The 21,955-nt window shown below is 41.9% G+C and overlaps 3 non-coding genes across 3 annotated transcripts; all 3 read left to right on the plus strand.

Moving 5' to 3' along the window:
• Window positions 1-6,194: 6,194 nt before the first annotated feature.
• Window positions 6,195-6,313, plus strand: LOC135590859 (5S ribosomal RNA). The gene has a single exon (XR_010478268.1). It is a non-coding gene; the product is annotated as a 5S ribosomal RNA (ribosomal RNA).
• A 14,544-nt stretch (window positions 6,314-20,857) lies between these two features.
• Window positions 20,858-20,976, plus strand: LOC135593830 (5S ribosomal RNA). Its single transcript, XR_010479842.1, has one exon. It is a non-coding gene; the product is annotated as a 5S ribosomal RNA (ribosomal RNA).
• A 350-nt stretch (window positions 20,977-21,326) lies between these two features.
• On the plus strand, window positions 21,327-21,445 carry LOC135587917 (5S ribosomal RNA). Its single transcript, XR_010475998.1, has one exon. It is a non-coding gene; the product is annotated as a 5S ribosomal RNA (ribosomal RNA).
• The last annotated feature ends 510 nt before the right edge of the window (window positions 21,446-21,955 follow it).

The raw sequence follows: 21,955 nt of genomic DNA on the forward strand, positions 1-21,955 counted from the left end.
TTACGTCTAAACGCAGTTTTACGTCTAAACGTAGTTTTACGTTTAAAAGTAGTTTATGTCTAAAACACAGTTTTAAAGGGATCTGAACTTAGAAACTTCGTTCGTAAAAGCGCAGAAGACAGTTTTGCAGAATCAAAACGTAAACGTAAACTGTAACGTATGAAAACACCGATTTACGTCTGAATGCAGATTCGGAAAGATCAGCACTTAGAAACTTGTTCGTAAAGGCGCAAAGAGCAGTAGCTATGTAGGAGGTTTGCAGTAATGATAAAGTGCTCAAAATAAATGCAAACAAGAGATTTAGAGTGGTTCGGTCAGTCTTGACCTACTCCACTTTTGGCTTCCTCCATAGACGAGGTCACCGACGTCAACTAGAGGCCTTCCTTCAATAGGCGAAGGCCAACTGCCCTTTTACAGATTCACTCCTTTTGATGGGCTCAGGAGACAACCCTTACAGGACCTTTCTCTCATCTCTTTACAACTCAAGACTTGAAGAACAGAAAGAGGAGAACTTTAGGACTTTTCACAAATTTGAGCTCTTAGAATCACAGAAAAGATCAAAAATTCGGTGTAGGTCTGTATCTTTTCAGTGCTGAATGGGTGGGGTATTTATAGGCCCCAACCCAATTCAAATTTGGAGCTCAAAACGATCAAATCCCGGAATTCCGGGATCAGGCAGTTGCACCTCCTGACTGGAGAGGTTGCACCGCCTGGCAGAGCTCGAAGACTGAGCCCAGGCGGTGCCACCTCTTGACTGAGGCGGTTGCTCCTCTTTGCCAGAGCTCGAAGACCGAGCTCAAGCGGTGCCACCTCTCTGTCAGGGAGGTTGCACCGCCCAGTCTAGCTCGAAGACTGAGCTCAGGCGGTGCCACCTCTCTATCAGGGAGGTTGCACCACCCAGTCTAGCTCGAAGACTGAGCTCAGGCGGTGCCACCTCTCTGTCAGGGAGGTTGCACCGCCCAGTCTTGCTGGGAGGCTTAGCCCAGGCGGTGCCACCTCCTGGCCTAGGCGGTTGCACCTCCTGGTGCAAGCAGGGTCCGAATGGTTAGCTCCATTCGGCCCAATTTCAGTCTTTCAGGGGCCCAATTGCCCCAAGATTAAGCTAATGGGATCACCTCCCATTTTCCAACTTAATCAATGTGCTAACTACAATTAGATCTAAGACAATTTCTGCAGCTTTGCTTCGGTGCGTCAATCGCTTCTTCCGGCGAGTTTCCAGCGAACTTCCGTCGATCATCCGATGAACCCTCGGTGATGCTCCTGCGGACTTCCGGCAAACTCCTGGACTTTGCGACGATCCACTTGGCGAGTTCCTACGAGCTTCGCTTGGCAAGCTTCTAGACTTCTCGGATCTGTTCTCGCAGAACCTCCGACGACCGTCCGAACTTCCGTCGAACTGTCGAACTCCCAACGTGATCATGAACTTGACTCCGGCGCAACTCCTGCTGCTTGTCTAACTTTCATCGTAGTTAATCCTGCACACTTATCTCAACACATAGATTAGACAACAAATGACAATTGACTTCATCATCAAAATCCGAGATTCAACACGCAAGTATTTTTAGAAATTGATTGAAGGTCGGGTTACCGTCTATTGAGGATCAAGGAGGAGAATATTTCGATCATTCTTGGATAATTGTGTCATTATATTGTATTGATGAAATTATTTGAGAGCAGGAGGAGAAAATAAAGATATCATAATCTTCATCTTTTCGTCGATTGGGCAATGATCAATTTAGAGGACTAAATTTTCTTTTAAGGAGGGGAGAGTGTAATATCCCTCACTTTTAAAAATTATTAATAAGAAATTATATGTAAATTTGAGGACCTATATGTAAATATAAAAATTTCAAGGACTAAACTGCTAAGTTGCAAAATGAAAAGAAAATAAAGAAAATCGAAAATTTCGGTTTTATCCCACCGCCTCCCACGCACTCTCTCTGTTTCTTTCGAGAAACAGAGAGGAGCGGTGGGGCGTGAGGAGGGAAGAAAAGAAGAAGAAGAGGGAAAAGAAGAGTGCAGGAAGAAGAGAGGAAGAAGAGGGAGAAGAGAAGAAGAAGAAGAAGAAGAAGAAGAGGAGGTGGCTGCAGCGAGGGCTGCAGCGAGGAGCTGTGGGGCATGGGGAGAAGAAGAGAGGAAGAAGAGGGAGATGGGAAGAAGAAGAAGAAGAAGAAGAAGAAGAAGAGAGAAGGATAGCTGCGGCAAGGCTGCAGCGAGGAGGTGTGTGGCGTTGGGGAGGAAAAGGGAAGAGGAGAAGAAGAGAAGGAGAAGAAGAGGAAAAAGAGAGGGAAGAGGGAGAGGAGTGAGAGGTGGCAGCAGCTAGGGCTGCAGCACCTCTGTTTCCTGCAGGTGGAAACAGAGGAGAGGTGTGAGGCATTCGAAGAGGAGAAGAAGAAGAAGAGGAAGAGGAAGCAGGAGAAGAGGTTGTGATACCTCTGTTTCCTGCAGAGGAAACAAAGGAGAGGTTGTGTGTGACGCCGGGGAGGAGGAGGGAAGAAGAAGAGGAGAAGAAGAAGAGAAGGGAAAGGAGGAGCTGCGGCTGCAACGGTAGAATCTGCAGTTGGAAGAGAAGGAGAGGAAGAGATGGTGAGGAAGAAGAGAGGAAGTAGAAGCGGGTGAAGAGGCGGCACCTCTGTTTCCTGCAGGAGGAAACAGAGGAAAGGAGGTGCTGTTCGTCGGGGAGAAGAAGGGGAGGAAGGAGAAGAAGAGAAGAAGAAGAAAGGAAGGAGAAGGAAGAGGAGAAGGGAAAGAAGTAGCTGCGGCTGCGGCTGTGGCAGCTGCAGCTATGGCAGGGAAAGAGGAAGAGAAAGGAAGAAGGGAAGGAGAGGAAGAAGAGAAGGGAAAGAAGGGGCTGCGGCTGCGGCGATGGCAGCTGCAGTTGGAAGAGAAGAAGGAGAGGAAGATGAGCAAGGGAGGAAGAAGAGGCTGTGGCCGTGGCTGAGGCTGCGACTGCAGCAGTGCAGTTGGGAAAGAAGAGAAGGAAAGGAAGAAGAAGAGAAAGGAAAAGGGAAGAAGAGAGGAAGAGAAGGAGAGGAAACAGAGCAGGGGAGGAAGAAGAGGCTGTGGTTATGGTGGCTGCGGCCATGGCTGCGACTGCGACTACGGCAGTTGCAGCTGGGAAAGAAAAGAAAGGTAGTGCGGTGGAAGGGGCTGCGATTGTGACAGCGGCAGCGGCGGCGGCTGTGGCAGCTGCGTTTGAAAAAAAAAAAGAAAACGAAAGAATGAGAGTAAGAGAGAGCAGGTGACTATGCCTCTATGTTCTGCATGAGCTGCAGTTGTGGAGGAAAAGTAGAAGGATTTGGGCTGACACCTTCTTTGGATCTTCGGATCAAAATATTTGAAAGACAAGTTTCCCAATCGTTTCTCCTGTTATTGTTCTAATCTTTCCTATTGCAAGTTTCCCGATCGTTTGTCCTGTAATTGTTCTAATCTTTCCTATTGCAAGTATCCTGATCTTTCCTCACTACAATTTTATCTCTACATTTGCTTTGAATATGAGGAACTTTGAATTGTTCTAGCCTTTCATTTGATATATCTCCTGTTTAGATGTAACGATTCGAATCTGTGCAACTTCCAAGATTATGACCTTTCTACCTTGTTATGGTTATAACTTCATGTATTGACATCTGATTTGGACAAAACTTATTTGATCAGAATATAGACTCATAAACCTTTGTTTTGATAGCTTATTTTAAGAATTCGGAGTAAGTTTGCCTGTCCAAACTTCTGTTTCAAATGAGCCTACAGATTCTGCAAAACAGGGATCGTAGTTTTTGACCTTTTGATACTGAACTGCTTATAAGTCCCTGTTGCAAATGTTGATTTATTCAAAGCTTATTTCATTGGAAACTAGACTCATAGATCTTTCTTTTGATATATGGATTGAAAGATTTGAAATCCAAACACCTGCCCAGTTATCTGTTGAATCTGACATTATGAATTCTGCAAAACAGAGATTTTGTTCTACGACCCTTGTTTACCAAATTATTTGTAACTCTCTCTATTGGACAGTTCAATTCATATGAAGCTTGTCTTATCTGAAAGTATAATCCAATGATATATTTCTGAGTAAATTGGAGCACGATTGATAGTTTGAATCATTTGTTCAATGTGCGCCTTGTATTCTGCTAGAAATCGAGCTTTGGTCGATTTCTCATATTCTGGTTTCATTCCTTTGGAAATTGATATCCTTTAGCTTTCTTATTCAATTGAGCTTCATATTACTGCTTTGAATTCTTGTATGCTCTTGTCCTTAAAATTATTGCATTCTTGAAAACTGTTATGTAACGTTTATGCTATATCGTATTGACTCATATAGGCACATGTATATCCCATTGTTCCGCATTTGCTTTCGATATGTGTCTATTCCAGTTTCATTCTTTGGATATTAAATTCATCTAACCTTCTTATTTGAATTGAGCTATATATGATTGCTTGGAATCCGTGTGTACTCTTGCTTTCATTTCCTTTCAAATCTGATAACATTTGTGAAAGATTATTGCTTGCTTCGTATTGACTCGTAAAGGCACATGTACATTTTGTTGTTCCGCGTGTGCTTCCGATATGTGCTATTTATTGTTCATACTGCCCTTTGTACTCTGGTGTTTGTGGGATTGTCTGGACCTTTGCCAGATATGGTAAAGGGTATGTGTTTAGAGCCTGCGATGCTCTGCCGGCCCCCTCTGGCTTCACCTAGACGTGGGTGGATGGAACTCCCAGACGTGGGAGACTTCTGTCTGGTGGTCATTCAGAAATGGATGAATCACATTCTGTTCGAGATCCCACTGCACCTTCTGTATGTTTGATATGATATCCAGAGCTTTGGTTATTTGTTTCGGTACATGCTTTGGATAAGAATGATATGATTGCAACGTCAAAGACGACGTTTGAGCTTCTGTACGGTATTTGTTATTGATATGCTCTGAAAAGTTTCATTCACTGTTGATATGCTTCGAAATGTTCCATATGTCATTGATATGCTCCGGAACATTTCATACGCCATTGATAAGCTCCGATATGTTTCATTTGTTATTGATATGCTTCGAAATGTACCATTTGCCATTGATATGCTCCGGAACATCTCGTACGCTATTGATATGCTCCAATTACTCTGTGCTCCATTTGTTATGAATCAAATATATTTTGAATGACATGATACATATGATTTTGTATCTAATGAGATGGTATCCTTGAGAATTCTTGTATTCTGCCTTGCATTATGATACCTTACTTGTTTGAAACCATTCCTTTTATTCTGAATATGCTTTGTCACTTGCTGAGCTGTTTTTAGCTCACTCCGTTGTTATATAAATCTTTCAGGTCAGCTTGTCACCCTTTGAGATGTTTGATTTGGGCTGAGGCAGTGGATAGCTATACAGAATTATGGGCAAGTCTTATTGGTTGTTATGTTATTGTTGTATAAGCATATTTTGTATGTTACGAAATGTTGTTGATGAATCGAAATGGATATACTGTGTAAAAGTGTTAGAAGATCTCCCTTATTTGGAATTTCGGAATGTTAAGTCTAATTTATGATGATATAAACTTGTGGTGAATAGTTGGAGTTCTGATTGTATAATTTATTTAGCTTGTGGATTTATAAATGTTGTTCATGTTTGTCAAGTTGGCTTGGGTTGCCTTAAATGTGAATTATCGAGTGATGTGATATATGATTATAAACTGCACAGGTTTTATAGATGTGAATTTGATAGAATGTTTTTCAGTATCCTCAAATGTTAGTTTGGATCCTGGATTGGTTTGTGATGAAAAATAACTTTAATATCATCGATATTATTTGAGGGGCGTGACAAGTGACCCCCTGGAAAGTCCTCGTATCGCACTCCTTTTTGCGTCCCGAGATACGAAACATCTCCCGTAGGCCTCCGAGACGATTGTTTTGGGGCTCAGAATTTGCCGTGACCGCTAAGTAGTCAGTATCGTGGGGCTCGGAGAGAGCTTTCCGGATTGGGGTCGCAATAGCGATTCTGAGATCGTTCTAGAAAGTGCCGATGGTTTCGACGTGCGCTTGCCGTGATCGATACGCAGTCGTTGGGCTAAGGGCTCGAAGAGAGCTTGCAATAGGGATTTCGTGATCGTTCGAGAAAGCATCGATGGTTTCGTGACGGGCAAGAGGATCCGGAAGTTGATGCGCCAGCTGCGATGTGCACATAGGCGAGGGATGAAGCAAGCGAAACGGGTGAGATCATACCAGCACTTAAGCTCCGGATCCCATCAGAACTCCGAAGTTATGCGTGCTTGGGCGAGAGTAGTACTAGGATGGGTGACCCCTTGGAAAGTCCTCGTGTCGCACTCCTTTTTGCGTCCCAAGATACGAAACATCCCCTGTTGGCCTCCTGTTGAATCTCGTATTTTGATGATGAAACCACTTGATATATGTTTATGAATTAATCTGCGTTTTGAGTAACGCAGGGTGCTTCGATCAGGATGAGACAATTAAAGCAAGAACATCATGTTGTGCCGGAGGAACATGTCAGAAGATTGGACGTCGGGCCGGTAGATCGGTCGACGTACGACAGAAGGCTCCGGGCAATGGAATCGGGCATCGGGCCAAGAAGAGTGGTTATTGTGCCAAGGATATCGGAGTTGCGGAGTCAACTGGCCGATTGGGCAATAGGCCGCAGGAGAGGACGATGCGCCGAAGAATCAGACGAAGCGTCGAGGGACCAATGACATGCCGGACAACTTGGTTAATTGCTTAGGATTAATTGTCTCGATCGAAGTTTTGCTTTAAGTATGCAGGATTAACTACGATGAAAGTTAGACAAGCAGCAGGAGTTGCGCCGGAGTCAAGTTAATGATCACATTGGGAGTTCGAGAGTTCGACGGAAGTTCGGACGGTCGTCGGAGGTTCTGCGAGAACAGATCTGAGAAGTCCAGAAGCTTGCCAAGCGAAGCTCGTCGGAACTTGCCAAGTGGATCGTCGCAAAGTCCAGGAGTTTGCCGGAAGTCCGCAGGAGCATCACCGAGGGTTTATCGGATGATCGACGGAAGTTCGCCGGAAACTCGCCGGAAGAAGCGATTGACGCACCGAAGCAAAGCTGCAGAAATTATCTTAGATTTAATCGTAGTTAGCACGTTGATTAAGTTGGAAAATGGGAGGTGATCCCATTGGCTTAATCTTGGGGCAATTGGGCCCCTGAAAGACTGAAATTGGGCCGAATGGAACTAACCATTCGAACCCTGATTGCACCAGGAGGTGCAACCGCCTAGGCCAGGAGGTGGCACCGCCTGGGCTAAGCCTCCCAGCGAGACTGGGCGGTGCAACCTCCCCAGCCGGGAGGTGGCACCACCTGAGCTCAGTCTTCGAGCTAGACTGGGCGGTGTAACCTCCCTGACAGAGAGGTGGCACCGCCTGAGCTCAGTCTTCGAGCAAGACTGGGCGGTGCAACCTCCCTGACAGAGAGGTGGCACCGCCTGAGCTCGGTCTTCGAGCTCTGCCAGGCGGTGCAACCTCTCCAGTCAAGAGGTGCAACCGCCTGATCCCGAAATTCCGGGATTTGATCGTTTTGAGCTCCAAATTTGAATTGGGTTGGGGCCTATAAATACCCCACCCATTCAGCACTGAAGAGATACAGACCTACACCGAAATCTTGATTTTTTCTGTGATTCTAAGAGCTCAAAAGTGTTGTAAAGCCTTTAAGTCTCCTCCTTCTGTTCTTCAAGTTTTGAGTTGTAAAGTGAGGAGAGAAAGGTCTGTAAAGGTTGTCTCCTGAGCCTGTCAAAAGGAGAGAAACTGTAAAAGGATAGTTGGCCTTCGCCTATTGAAGGAAGGCCTCTAGTTGATGTCGGTGACCTCGTCGGTGGAGGAAGCCAAAAGTGGAGTAGGTCAAGACTGACCGAACCACTCTAAATCTCTGGTTTGCGTTTATTTTTTAGCACTTTATCATTACTGCAAACCTCCTTCATAACTACTGCTCTCTGCGCTTTTACGAACAAGTTCTAAGTGCTGTTCTTTCCGAATCTGCATTCAGACATAAATCGGTGTTTTCGTACATTACAGTTTACGTTTACGTTTTGATTCTGCAAAACTGTCTTCTGCGCCTTCACGAACAAGTTTCTAAGTGCTGATTTGTCCGAATATGCTTTCAGACGTAAACCAGTGTTTTCGTACGATATTTACATTGCAGTTTACGTTTACGCCTTGATTCTGCAAAACTGTCTTCTGCGCTTTTACGAACGAGTTTCTAAGTTCAGATCCCTTTGAAACTGCGTCTAGACGTAAAATTGCGTTTAGACGTAAAACTGCCCAAACTGTGTTTAGACGTTTTAGACGTAAACTGAGTTTAGACGTAAATCTGTGTTTAGATGTAAAACTGCGTTTAGACGCAAACTACGTTTAAACGTAAAACTGCATTTTAGATGTAAACTGAGTTTAGACGTAAATCTGCGTTTAGACGTAAATCTGCGTTTAGACGTAAATCTGCGTTTAGACGTAAAACTGCGTTTAGACGCAAACTGCATTTAAACGTAAATTGTGTTTAGACGCAAACTGCGGTTAAACGTAAACTGCGCGTAGACGCAAACTGGGTTTAGACGTAAACTGCGTGTAGAAGTAAAACTGCGCTTAATCTTAAGTAATCTTAAAATCGGCTTTTACATCGAAATTGTTTTTATCGAACGAACGCAGCTTTCATTTTTAATCGCTGAAAGATTTCCACTGCACTAATTCACCCCCCCCCTCTTAGTGCTCTCGATCCTAACAATTGGTATCAGAGCGGGGTATTTCTCATTTCGGATTTACACCCGAGAGAAATGGCTCTTTAAGAGGGCTTATCGGTTGTTCGTCCACCGTTCTTTAACGGATTGGACTACACTTATTGGAAAACTCGAATGAGAGTTTTCTTGATTTCTCTGAATTTAGATTTATGGAATATTGTTGAAAACGGTTTTCAACTTCCCTCCAAACCGATGAACGAATGGTCGGATTTGGAGAAGAAGTATTTTTCTTTAAACGCAAAGGCTATGAATGCCTTATTTTGCGCTTTGGACAAAAATGAGTTCAATCGGGTTTCTTTGTGCGAAACGGCTTTCGATATTTGGCGCACTCTTGAAATCACGCACGAAGGAGCTAGTAGAGTCAAAGACTCGAAAGTTAATATTTTACTGCATGATTTCGAGCTTTTTCAAATGAAGCCAAGCGAAACCATTGGTGACATGTACCCCCGTTTTACGGATGTCGTCAATGGTTTAAGAGCTCTTGGCAAATGTTTTTTTAATTCTGAACTTGTGAACAAGATTTTGCGTTCTCTTTCTAAGAAGTGGGATTCAAAAGTAACTGCAATACAAGAAGCTAAAAACCTAAACAACTTACCACTTGAAGAACTAATTGGTTCGTTAATGACATATGAAATGGTGCACAATGCACATGATGAACATGTTGAATACAATCACCTTCCAAAGAACAGGAAGGATTTGGAACTCTGGACAAATGAATGCCACTTGAGCGATGACTCAAGTGATGAGGACAATGATGAACAAAACAACCTTCCAAAGAATAGGAAGGATTTGGGACATAGAACATTTGAAGACCACTCGAGCATAAGCTCAAGTGATAGTGAACTTAAACTACAAATGAAACGAAAATTAAAAAACAAAAAGAATGGAACTACTTGCTTTAAACGCAAGAAGAAGAACAAAAATTGGGATGAATCGAGCTCCTCCGAAGACGAAGAAAAAATCAACAAAAGCGAGGCGGCAAACTACGCCTTAACAGCCTACAACGTTGAGGTAATGCCTTTGGTTTATTTTGAAATTACTTGATGCTTTCATGATGTAGTTTTCTTTTTTAGTTTAGAATTAATTTTCTTGAAAATTACATGTTAAAAAAAAATTACAAAATTATGATCATGCTAGTAATTTCGAAAATGATAATATTGCATATTTTATGATAAACAAACAAAATTATTTTGATTGAAAATATGAAATCATGGTTAAGAAGTAATAATGTGTATCATGTTTGATTAACATTGTTGAATGAAATCACGTTTGATTTAAAGTAATGCATAATAATATTAAATGGTTATGATACAATGATTAACAATTTTATGCATGAGATTTTAAGTTATTCATGATCATGAGCTTGTTTGATCTTCATGATTTAAATTCAAAATCTATAGCAAAAATCATGTCTGAATATATGAAAGTGTTAATTTCATTTTCAGATTCACTTAACAAGTGGTATCCTAACAATCGGATTTACTCATACACTTATGAAAAATAATTTTCTAAAATAGATTTGATGAAATGATTCCTGCTTATAAATTCCATCTTGAAATATGAATGATAGTATTTTTGCTTGCAAAGATTTGTTTCACATACATATCTCCTATGATTGATGTGCAGAAAAAGAATTTATAAATCATAATACAATGAGATTTCTTATGCAAAAATAAAGTGCTTTTGTGATTCATTGCTAAAGAGAATAATTATTAAAATCATGATCTTGATAATTATAACATGAAGCTCGTTATAAATCAAGATCGTTCATTATGCTTATCAAAAAGGAGTTCTTCAAATGAAATGCAACTTGTCTTTTGATTTCTTAGAATTCAATGAAGTGTCATATTAATATCTTAAAACTTGGAATATTTTAAAATGTGATCTTGATAATAATGTTTCAAGTTGCTCTTTGTACTATATCTTTTCAAATGAATCATGAGCCTTGATATCATATATTTCATAATATAGAAATAACAAGATTTCTTTGCCTTTTGTCTTGAACTTTCATGCTTATCTTAATTTGGCATATAAAGACTAAGGCATGATTAGATTAAAAAGAATCTCTTAAAAAATGCTTTTCCCATCTAATCGAGATTAATGATTTCATGATATTTTGTGAATCTCGAAATTAATTTTAATGACTTGATTATGAATTTCAAGTTAATGATTTGATTTGAATAAGTTTTATCTAAATCATAATCTTGATCTTGCAAAATTGAAGTCACAAATAATATCCTGTGGTATTCATGAATTGATACTCACAATATGAAAGCATTGATATTCATGACTTGAATTGAATTGAAACATTGTATGCTTAAATTAATCATTCTCCTATGTTTCAAAAATTCCTTAAATGCCTTATGTGATGATTGAAAACTAACTTGCTTTATGATGAATCACGAATCATAACTTGATCTATGATGCCTTGAAATGATTGAAATATTTAACACTTTTATGCTCTACCCCCTACTTTCTTCTTGTTTTCAATGATAAAATGGGGAGAAGTTTTGATCATGCATGGTAGGATATAATTTGACAAAATTGATACCATCATGATATGAAACATTTATGATGTGCAATTATGCATGCAATACTTGTGCTTTCTAATTATGATGTGATGTGTGCATATGATGTAAATCATGATTTAAAATGCTATGAGTGCTAAGTTACACACTTTGACTGTAGCAGCGACGGTACTATAGCGACGACGACACTGTAGCGGCGACGAGATCTCCCTAGGGCGATCTGACTCCTGCAGCGTTGGCTTTCTCCCACGGGCGACTATACTATAGCAACGATTTGATCTCCCTTACTGTAGTGGTGATCGGATCTCCTGCAGCGTCGGCTTCTCCCCAAGGGCGACGATACTATAGCGGCGACCAGATCTCTCTAGGGCGACAGTACTGTATCGGCGATCTGATATACTGCGACGGTGGCTTTTCCCTATGGAGACGATTCTATAGCCGCGACCAGAAGAGGGATCAAACATGGCAGCGACGGCCCCTAGGGCTAGCGATGGTGGCGGGAGGGTTGATACGATGGTAAGACTCCCTACCGTTACCCCTCAATTGGCTCCTCCTCCATATCCTCTCCAGAGAGAAACTCCTTCGACGAAACAGCATCGAAGTAGGTCGCGCTCTAGATCGCGGCAGCCTGCCCTCATTTCCAGTGACCCTAGGCCTTGGACTAGCCTCTTCAAGGCTCCGGTTGGAAGTCCGGATCTAAGCTTGGAATTCTTTACTCCAGAAGTTCAGGCTAATAAGAAGATTGTTGTATACGAGACTGCTGATTCAGCAGAGCTTATTGAGACATGGTCTATGGCGATTGTTGGCTATGTGGTAGGTCTCAAAACATCTTATTTCCCACTATCATCATTTATCAAAACTCGATGGGGAATATCGTCATTTGATCTTCATATGCTGGAGAACGGATTCTTTGTTTGCAAGCTATACTCTGAAGAAGATTTACAACGGGTCCTCGAAGGATTCTGGACTATTCGCGGCCATCCAATGATTCTACGACACTGGTCTCCTGATGTCCGTTTGGAGTTAGATAGCCTACAGTCTATTCCATTATGGGTATCCTTTCAAGGTCTTCCTCTACATCTTTGGAGTCGACGTTTTATTGCAAAGTTATGCAGCACTCTGGGACAGCCACTCTACATCGACAAAGCAACAGCTGCTCAGACGAGATTAGCATTTGCACGAGCATGTGTACTGGTTTCTTCCGACGAAGATCTTCCAAATGAGGTTTTCTATCGTGATCTTGACGGGAACACTCGGAAGGTACATGTCTCATATTCCTGGAAGCCACAACGATGTCAGCACTGCTTATCTTTTGGTCATGCAAATGGAGCTTGTCAGCAAACTCCAAAACAAATCACAAAGGTCTATCGACCACGTCAAGCACCTCAGCAACAAAGCGAGTCTTCTCTAATGGCAGTAGCACCGATGGTGGCGAAGACTATTGAGCATTCCGACTCGCAAGGACAGCACCGCGGACAGAAAGACAAATCCAAAACTATATCTCTTCCTATAATGTCGGAGCCTTCCACAATAGAGGTTTCCCTTGGTACTAGTGGACAGGAGAAACATAAGTCAGGAACCTCATCTCTTCCAATATCATTGGATCCGTCCACAATAACTCAACAAACTCAGGCCCAAACAAATCTCGCCAGCAAGGATATTCTTCCTCAACAAACTCAGGCCACAACAAACATCGTCAACAAGGATATTCTGCCTCAACAAACCTCTCTAGCCAGGCTACTCCAACAAGTATTATCCAGGATATTGTGCTGCAATAATCTTATCGTGCTTCAACAAACCCTGCCAATCAAGACCACATGATTCAAGGTATTTTAAAGTTTAAAAATCTGCAAGCTGTAGATGAAGTGGATAAATATAGGAATAAAGCCATAAAAGGTAAGGATATTGTGCGGGAGGAAAATACAAAACCGAAGGATAAGAAAAAGGATGGTACAGCCCATCCAAAGTCGTAAGATGAATACCTTACCACCTTTTCATTTCTTTATTACTGATGAAGATAACATGTTGGAATGTTCGCGGACTTAATAAGCCGGAGAAATGTCGGGAGCTCAACAGAATAATCAAGTCTGCCGCATGTGATATTGTTATTCTAGTAGAAACGAAAATTAAACAATCGCGCGTTCAAGCTCAAAAGAATTTAATATGGCCGGACGCAGAACTGTTTACCAATGACTCAAATGAAACTTTTGGTAGAATATGGGTCTTATGGCATCCTAACTCTATTAATGCTTGGTTTATTTCTGCTACTGATCAATTCATTCATCTTAAGGTAGGGGACAAAAAGAATGGCTGTCAATTCAATTTCACTGGTATATATGCTTCAAATAGTATGCAAGAAAGAAATACTCTTTGGTTTGACTTGACTAATATTGTAAATGGTTGTCTCAATGTACATTGGATTGTTCTTGGAGACTTTAATACTGTTCGGTACACAAATGAAAAAGAGAGGGGGGTAGACAACTTTCAGAAAGCCAGCTTCAAAGTTTTAATGATTACATTGATACTGCAGCTTTGTTTGATATGAAATCTGTGGGTAATTGGCTCTCCTGGAGTAATCAAGGTGCAGCTAACAGAAAAATAATGGCTCGACTTGATAGGTGTTTGATTAATCATGAATGGTTAACAGTTTACCCAGATTCACTTCTTGAGTATGGTGCTCCTTTGTTTTCTGACCATTCTTTAATGTATATACACGCAGACAAAGCGACACCAAGAGGCAAGAAACCGTTTAGATTCTTTAACATGTGGAGTACTCATCCTCAATTTCTTGATGTTATCAGATCTGCTTGGAATGTTAACGTGCATGGATCCCCCCCTTACATCTTATGTCAAAAGCTCAAAGCCTGTAAAGCAGCACTAAAGGAGTGGAATACAAATACCTTTGGCAATATTACCACCACAGTTCAATTTTGCAGGAAGGAACTAATGTCATTGCAACATGAGCTGCAACTTCAGCCAAATGATGAGAATATTACCTACAAAGAGACAGAAGCTAGAAATAACTTCATGCAAGCCTTAAAACAGGAGGAAAGTTTTGCAAAGCAGAAGTCTCGACAGCATTGGCTTACACTAGGAGATTCCAATACTAAATTTTTCTATGCTTCAATTGCTACTCGAAGGGCTGTTAACCGTATCAGCAAATGCAGAGACAAAGATGATAATCTTATTGAGAATTTAGATGAGGTTAAAGCACACACAGAGCAATTTTTTTATTCCTTACTCAATCAAGCTGGGAAAACTAATAACATTCATGTGGAGCCGACTAGAAAACTTGATTCGGAAGCTATTTCAATCCTCAATGCCCCAATTACAGACGACGAAATTGTATGTGTTGTCTTTAAGTCACCAAAGCACAAAAGCCCAGGTCCAGATGGATTTCCAGCTGAATTTTACCAAACTGCTTGGTCTATTATTGGAAATGATGTGATCAAGGCTTGCCAACATTTTTTCTCTTCAGGTCAAATTCTTAGAGAGATGAATTGTACTTTTATTTCTTTAATCCCGAAGAATGCAGGGGCAGATTCACTAGAGAACTATCGACCCATATCATTATGCAACTTTATTTACAAGATCATCTCCAAAGTATTGGCAAATAGAATGCAAAAGGTAATACACAAGATCATTAGCCCAAATCAAGCTGCTTTCATTAAAGGGAGAAGTATACATCATAACATTTTGCTTGCTAATGACTTGGTCAAAGATTTGCATTCAAAAGCAAGAGGGACAAAAATATGTTTTAAAGCTGATTTACGGAAAACCTTTGATTCAGTTAATAGGAAATTTATCTATAAGATGCTCCTCGATATGAACTTCCCACAGCAATGGGTTAATTGGATTCAATCTTGCTTGGAAACTCCAAAGTTTTCGATACTCTTTAATGGTTCACCTATTGGTTTTTTTGGGAGCACGAATGGCATCCGACAAGGTGATCCACTCTCTCCGTATCTCTTTACTATTGCGATGGAAGGACTTAGCTGTATGTTGGAACATGCAGTCTTAAATGGCAGCATTAAGGTACCCAATGCTGAATCTATTCATATATCACATATAACATTTGCAGATTATTTACTTATCTTTCTCCTAAATGATCCAACTTCAGTAAAGAACCTGGCTACTATTATGAATGACTTTGGTATGGTTTCTGGACTTCAGTTAAATCATGCGAAGAGTAAAGTATATATGAGCCCTTATGTTGAGGATAAGGTCTTTATTGCACAAACTTTGGGGGTTAGTGAAGGAAGCCTGCCAGTTCCTTATTTGGGTCTCCCGCTCATATCCACAAGCATTCACAAAACCCACTGTCAGCCTATCCTGCAAAAAATAAAGAATAGAATTTCTTCTTGGAAAAATAGGCTTCTATCAAAAGCAGGACGACTCGAACTCATCCGTTCTGTATTGCACTCCTACTCTATATATTGGTGTAATGCATTTCTTTTGCCTACTGGACTTCTCCAAGATATTGAACGGTTATTAATGAACTTCTTCTGGAATGGCACAAATGATAAGGCAATGCATATGGTAAATTGGGATAGCATTTGCAAACCGAAAGATAAAGGGGGGCTAAACTTGAGAAATACTAGAGATTGGAATCAAGCATGCCTGGTACAACAATTGTGGGATCTTTTGCAAAACAAATGTTCCTTATGGTCACAATGGGTTTCTGCCAGGTATCTTTCAAAGGAATCAATCTGAGAAATTTCAACAAGAACATACCACTCTGCAGCTTGGAAAGGAATTTTAAAGGCAAGGAATTGGCTAATCAAACATATTTCGTATGCAATCTCTTCTGGAACTAGTACTAATATGTGGTACGATCCTTGGGTGAATGGGAAGAGTATATTTCAATTATATGGCGACAGAATACGAAAAGATCTTGGGGCTCCCAAAGATTGGAAGGTTTCCGAGTTCATTGCTAACGGTACTTGGTGTCTCCCTAATCCTATTTCTCCCGAAATGTTATCACTTTGGCCGACTATCATAGCTATTCCAATCAGGAACAACTCTTCAGATACACTTATTTGGCCTCATGACAATGGCAAATTTAGTGCCACATCCGCATGGAATCAAATTAGGCAAAGAAATAACAAGTGGGTCCCAAGCAGTTGGACATGGGATCGACCGGGATCACAAAGACACTCCTTATGTACATGGCAGGCCCTTCTCAATAAACTACCTACAATAGACAATATGAAAAGAAGAGGTATCTATCATGTTAACCGATGCTCCCTTTGTTTGCAACAAGAAGAAACTGTTGACCACGTCTATTTTGCTTGTGATTATACAAAATGGATATGGAAGGAGATTCTCCAGCGATTTGAACTCAATAGACTGCCGCAACCAAACTTGCACCAAGAACTAGGCGACCTTATGCAATGTTTCTCAAGAAAAGGGCCTCTTACACAACTGGCAAAGGTTACTTTCAGATGCGCTATTTGGTGGATGTGGAAGGAGAGATGTAATAGAATCTTTGAATATCAACACACAAACAATGCTCAGCTCTTGAAAGAGATTATTAGAGACTCAAGATCCTGTATGGAGCATGATCTCAAAACCGAGCACTTCACCCGAAGAGAAAAAGATATTTTTATCAAATTTAATTTTGCTATTAGCTAAAGATCTTGGGAATGATGCCAAATAATGTACCCACAGGTAGTTATAGTCTACAGCATGTGAAGTCATAACTATCGCATTCACACTCTATGAGTTACTTGGCTTTGTCTATGACTTGTATAGATAAAGCTAGTTGTAGAAACTTTACACATAATCAATTTACTTTTACTTACCAAAAAAAATTGCTATATTGAAACATTAATGTAATTATGAATGGTGATATGAAATTATGCATGTAATACTTCAACCTATGATAACGATGCATGCAATGATAAAATATTCATGATGAAAAATTGTCTTGACATTCATAACTTGATTATTCATCCTTTGTCATGATTTTGAAATCGTTGTAAAAGGAAAAAGAACTACAAAACTGTATTCTTCCTGTCTTTTTGACAATGACAAAGGGGGAGATAGCTAGCTTGCACAAGTCAAGAAGATGCAAAAACTTGATTGCTAACTTGCTTATTTCAAGAAGCAAAAATTGTCTTCTTGAAAATCACTATCTTGAATATCTCAAGAAGCAAGACTTGCAACCTACACATTACAATAGGAAGCAATAATCATGAGCCTACACAAGAAAGTTATCTTGCATTTGCTTTCGAAGTTTTTGTTAGCTTGTATATTGCGAAACTTGTATATCGTAAAAATTGCTAGCTTGTAGTCTAAAGAGAAACGAAAAGTTGCTATCTCAAAAGAAGCATATGTGCTATCTTGCCTATCTCAAGAGGCAAAAATGCTAACTTGCACATCTAGCAAAACTTGACAAATTTGCATATCTCAAGAAGCAAGAGTTGCTTTCTTGAACATCTCAAAACTGCTAGCTTGCATGTTCTAAAAGTGCTATCTTGTATGCTGTAAAACTTGCATATCTAAAACTTGATAGCCTGAATATTATAAGCATGATGTAACATTTGCTAATTTTTTTGGCTTCAAAACTGCATGATGATAAAACTTGATAATATGTTTTTCATGCAATAAGTTGAACTTATATTACAAACACTTGATTGTGGTACTTCTCCTTTTTGTTGATGACAAAGGGGGAGAAGTATGTTGATGACATGACATGTGATGCATAAGTTTATGCATATGTTCATGTTGACGTGTTGCAAGTATTCATGATGAATATTGCAATGACTTGAATTCAGTTTGAATTCAAGGTTCTATCAATATGGCATATTGATAGGGGGAGTTTGTTTAAAGTCCGGGAGTTAAGTTTAACTCCGTCATCAAGTGGTTGTCATCATCAAAAAGGGGGAGATTGTTGAATCTCGTATTTTGATGATGAAACCACTTGATATATGTTTATGAATTAATCTGCGTTTTGAGTAACGCAGGGTGCTTCGATCAGGATGAGACAATTAAAGCAAGAACATCATGTTGTGCCGGAGGAACATGTCAGAGGATTGGACATCGGGCCGGTAGATCGGTCGACGTATCGACAGAAGGCTCCGGGCAATGGAATCGGGCATCGGGCCAAGAAGAGCGGTTATTGTGCCAAGGATATCGGAGTTGCAGAGCCAACTGGCCGATTGGGCAATAGGTCGCAGGAGAGGACGATGCGCCGAAGAATCAAACGAAGCGTCGAGGGACCAATGACATACCGGACAACTTGGTTAATTGCTTAGGATTAATTGTCTCGATCGAAGTTTTGCTTTAAGTGTGCAGGATTAACTACGATGAAAGTTAGACAAGCAGCAGGAGTTGCGCCGGAGTCAAGTTCATGATCACATTGGGAGTTCGAGAGTTCGACGGAAGTTCGGACGGTCGTCGGAGGTTCTACGAGAACAGATCCGAGAAGTCCAGAAGCTTGCCAAGCGAAGCTCGTTGGAACTTGCCAAGTGGATTGTCGCAAAGTCCAGGAGTTTGCCGGAAGTCCGTAGGAGCATCACCGAGGGTTCATCGGATGATCGACGGAAGTTCGCCGGAAACTCGCCGAAAGAAGCGATTGACGCACCGAAGCAAAGCTGCAGAAATTGTCTTAGATTTAATCGTAGTTAGCATGTTGATTAAGTTGGAAAATGGGAGGTGATCCCATTGGCTTAATCTTGGGGCAATTGGGCCCTTGAAAGACTGAAATTGGGCCGAATGGAACTAACCATTCGGACCCTGATTGCACCAGGAGGTGCAACCGCCTAGGCCAGGAGGTGGCACCGCCTGGGCTAAGCCTCCCAGCGAGACTGGGTGGTGCAACCTCCCCAGCCGGGAGGTGGCACCACCTGAGCTCAGTCTTCGAGCTAGACTGGGCGGTGCAACCTCCCTGACAAAGAGGTGGCACCGCCTGAGCTCAGTCTTCGAGCAAGACTGGGCGGTGCAACCTCCCTGACAGAGAGGTGGCACCGCCTGAGCTCGGTCTTCGAGCTCTGCCAGGCGGTGCAACCTCTCTAGTCAAGAGGTGCAACCGCCTGATCCCGGAATTCCAGGATTTGATCGTTTTGAGCTCCAAATTTGAATTGGGTTGGGGCCTATAAATACCCCACCCATTCAGCACTGAAGAGATACAGACCTACACCGAAATCTTGATCTTTTCTGTGATTCTAAGAGCTCAAAAGTGTTGTAAAGCCTTTAAGTCTCCTCCTTCTGTTCTTCAAGTTTTGAGTTGTAAAGTGAGGAGAGAAAGGTCTGTAAAGGTTGTCTCCTGAGCCTGTCAAAAGGAGAGAAACTGTAAAAGGGCAGTTGGCCTTCGCCTATTGAAGGAAGGCCTTTAGTTGACGTCGGTGACCTCGTCGGTGGAGGAAGCCAAAAGTGGAGTAGGTCAAGACTGACCGAACCACTCTAAATCTCTGGTTTGAGTTTATTTTTGAGCACTTTATCATTACTGCAAACCTCCTTCATAACTACTGCTCTCTGCACTTTTACGAACAAGTTCTAAGTGCTGTTCTTTCCGAATCTGCATTCAGACGTAAATCGGTGTTTTCGTACATTACAGTTTACGTTTACGTTTTGATTCTGCAAAACTGTCTTCTACGCCTTCACAAACAAGTTTCTAAGTGCTGATTTGTCCGAATCTGCTTTCAGACGTAAACCAGTGTTTTCGTACGATATTTACATTGCAGTTTACGTTTACGCCTTGATTCTGCAAAACTGTCTTCTGCGCTTTTACGAATGAGTTTCTAAGTTCAGATCCCTTTGAAATTGCGTCTAGACGTAAAATTGCATTTAGACGTAAAACTGCCCAAACTGTGTTTAGACATTTTAGACATAAACTGAGTTTAGACGTAAATCTGCGTCTAGACGTAAATCTGCGTTTAGACGTAAATCTACGTTTAGACGTAAAACTGCGTTTAGACGCAAACTACGTTTAAACGTAAAACTGCGTTTTAGACGTAAACTGAGTTTAGACGTAAATCTGTGTTTAGACGTAAATCTGCGTTTAGACGTAAAATTGCGTTTAGACGCAAACTGCATTTAAACGTAAATTGTGTTTAGACACAAACTGCGGTTAAACGTAAATTGCGCTTAGACGCAAACTGGGTTTAGACGTAAACTGCGTTTAGAAGTAAAACTGCGCTTAATCTTAAGTAATCTTAAAATCGGCTTTTACATCGAAATCGTTTTTATCGAACGAACGCAGCTTTCATTTTTAATCGCTGAAAGATTTCCGCTGCACTAATTCACCCCCCCCTCTTAGTGCTCTCGATCCTAACACCTACGAGACGATTGTTTTGGGCCTCGGAATTTGCCGTGACCGCTACGCAGTCAGTATAGTGGAGCTCGGAGAGAGCTTTCCGGATTGGGGTCGCAATAGCGAATCCGAGATCGTTCTAGAAAGTGCCGATGGTTTCGATGTGTGCTTGCCGTGACTGATACGCAGTCATTGGGCTAGGGCTCGAAGAGAGCTTGCAATAGTGATTTCGTGATCGTTCGAGAAAGCATCGACGGTTTCGTGATGGGCAAGAGGCTCCGGACGTTGATGCGCCAGCCGCGATGTGCACATAGGCGAGGTACGAAGCAAGCGAAACGGGTGCGATCATACCAACACTTAAGCTCCGGATCCCATCAGAACTCCGAAGTTAAGCGTGCTTGGGCGAGAGTAGTACTAGGATGGGTGACCCCCTGGAAAGTCCTCGTGTCGCACTCCTTTTTGCGTCCCGAGATACGAAACATCTCCAGTAGGCCTCCAAGACGATTGTTTTGGGGCTCGGAATTTGCCGTGACCGCTAAGTAGTCAGTATCGTGGGGCTTGGAGAGAGCTTTCCGGATTGGGGTCGCAATAGCGATTCTGAGATCGTTCGAGAAAGTGCCGATCGTTTCGGTGCGAGCTTGCCGTGACCGATACGCAGTCGATGGGCTGGGGCTCGGAGAGAGCTTGCAATAGGGATTTCGTGATCGTTCGAGAAAGCGCCGACGGTTTCGTGACGGGCAAGAAGCTTCGGACGTTAATGCACCGGCCGCGACGTGCACATAGGCGAGGGACGAAGCACCCGAAACCGGTGCGATCATACCAGCACTAAAGCACCGGATCCCAACAGAACTCCGAAGTTAAGCGTGCTTAGGCGAGAGTAGTACTAGGATGGGTGACCCCCTGGGAAGTCCTCGTGTTGCACTCCTTTTTGCATCCCGAGAAACAAAACATCTCACGTAGGCTTCTGAGACGATTGTTTTGGGGCTCGGAATTTGCCGTGACCGCTACGCAGTCAGTAAGCGTGCTTGGGCGAGAGTAGTACTAGGATGGGTGACCCCCTGGGAAGTCCACGTGTTGCACTCCTTTTTGCTTCCCGAGATACGAAATATCTCCCGTAGACCTCCGAGACGATTGTTTTCGGGCACGGAATTTGCCGTGACCGCTATGCAGTCAGTATTGTGGGGCTCGGAAAAAGCTTTCTGGATTGGGGTCGCAATAGTGATTTCTAGATCGTTCGAGAAAGTGCCGATGGTTTCGGCTAGCTTGCCGTGACCGATACGCAGTCGTTGGGCTAGGGATAGGAGTGTCACGCCCCCCCCTCGAATATAATTCTCATTCAGGAGGTGTGAATCTAACTCAAGATTGATAGTATTATAATTCAACAAACAATCCAGGATCCAATCACATATTTGAGGTCACTAAGAAAAACATTCAA

The sequence above is a fragment of the Musa acuminata genome, chromosome BXJ1-1 (assembly GCF_036884655.1).
Source record: "Musa acuminata AAA Group cultivar baxijiao chromosome BXJ1-1, Cavendish_Baxijiao_AAA, whole genome shotgun sequence".
In the NCBI taxonomy this organism is placed as follows: domain Eukaryota; kingdom Viridiplantae; phylum Streptophyta; class Magnoliopsida; order Zingiberales; family Musaceae; genus Musa; species Musa acuminata.